This window comes from Morone saxatilis, unplaced genomic scaffold (assembly GCF_004916995.1).
Source record: "Morone saxatilis isolate NCDOM2014 unplaced genomic scaffold, NCSU_SB_2.0 Contig18, whole genome shotgun sequence".
Lineage (NCBI taxonomy): Eukaryota > Metazoa > Chordata > Actinopteri > Moronidae > Morone > Morone saxatilis.
Genome location: NW_023339740.1, coordinates 1,887,868 through 1,889,890, shown reverse-complemented (window position 1 = coordinate 1,889,890; position 2,023 = coordinate 1,887,868).

Sequence of the window (2,023 nt, the reverse complement as noted above, 5' to 3'; positions counted from 1 at the left end):
TGCAGCATATTCCTGCCCCAGCAACCAGTGCACCTAGGAAGCAATTTAAGAGGCTAGGAAGAGGCAAGATGAGAACCAAGCACAGGACCGTTAGGATATCACACCTGGGGAGCTCGGGACAACGTGTCCGCCACAACGTTGTCGGTCCCCTTTACATAACGAATATCTAAGCAGTAGGACTGCAAAAATAGCGACCATCTGATTAACCTCTGGTTAGGACACTGTAAGGAGTTAATAAAGGTCAGGGGATTGTGGTCAGTGTAAACCACTACAGGTGTACTACTACCACCAACATACACGTCAAAGTGTTTCAAAGCCAGGACTAACGCCAGCGCTTCTTTTTCAATAACTGAATAATTTAACTGGCATGAGTTGAACCTTTTAGAGAAGAAGCTAACAGGCTTGTCCATCCCCAGGTCAACAGTCTGCATGAGGACTGACCCTGCACCTACATAGCTGGCATCCACGTACAGTTTAAATGGCCTGTCACAATGCAGGGCAGCCAAAACTGGAGCGGCACACAGCAGTGTCTTTACCTGCTCAAATGTTTCCTGACACACTGGGGACCAGACAAATTTAGCCTTTCCCTTCAATAAATCGGTGAGAGGTGCCACAACGGTTTCTGCAAAAACTTCTGTAATAGCCAGCCAGGCCAAGAAAACGCATCAACTCTTTTTTTGTCATTGGGGCTGGATACTGCTCTACAGCTTGAACTTTGGCATTTATTGGATGCACCTAATCTTGTCCAACCACCCGGCCGAGGTAGGTCATGGTTGCCCTCGCAAACTCACACTTTGCCAGGTTGACCGTGAGCATTGCCTCCACCATCCGAGTAAACAGGTCTCGGATGCATTCCAGGTGAGTTTCCCAGGTGTCTGAATAGACAACTACATCATCCAAGTAAACTGTACACCCCTGCATGTCACCAATGACGTGGTTCATAAGGCGCTGAAACGTAGCTGGCGCATTCCTAAGCCCAAAAGGCATCACAGTATAGGAATACAAACCATTCGGTGTAATAAACGCAGCTATCTCACGCGCTCGCTGGGGACCTGCCAATATCCTTTTAACAGATCAAACTTGCTGACAAACTTTGCTGAGCCCATCTGATCTATACAATCTTCCATTCTGGAAAGGGGAAACGAGTCAGGTTTAGTGACATTATTCACTTTCCTAAAATCAGAGCAGAAACGTGGCGTATTATCAGATTTTGGAACTAGTAAGCATGGTGAAGACCAACTGGAAGAACAAGGCTCTGCAATACCGTTTTCCAGCATATAACTCACCTCAGCATCCAAGTACTTACGTTTATCTGCGATAAAACCTTTGCTTAATTGGTTTAGCGTCTGCAACATCAACATCATGCTCAATTAAATGCGTGCGGCTAGGTGTGTCACCAAACAAACATGAAAACTCTTTATCAACATTACCAGCTCTGCGCGGCGTGACTCGCAACCAGTTTATCAATGTTACAAAGAGCTTCTGAGTTTTTCAAACGTCCGCACAACAGGGCTTGGTCAGGCGCACTTACTCCATCTTCCTCACAGACCAGACCGTCAGGATGAGACTCACCCTGCCCTGGACCAACTACACAAGCCGCATGCCCCTGACCAACATCTGACTGCGCAGCGGAAGATGGCCCAAAGGTGCGTGCATAATAGGGATTAAGCAGATTTACATGGCAAAGTTGACTTTTCTTTCTACGACTAGGCGTTGAAATTATGTAATTTTGCTTAGAGATTTGTTTGAAGACTGTGTATGGACCTGCAAATTTTGCCTGGAATGGTGAAAGGACAATAGGAAATAGTGCAAGCACCTGGTCTCCTGGGCTAAAAACGCGATGTTCAGCATGGCGATCATACAGATTTTTCATCTTGTTTTGAGATAACACCAATTTCTCCTTAGCCAGTTCCCCAGCCGTGTACAACCAGTGTCGAAACCAATTAATATAGTCAATTAAGTTTTCAGGAGGGTTTGACTCTTTCCAGTTACTCCCCTCAGGTCAAGAGTCTGGGTGTCATCC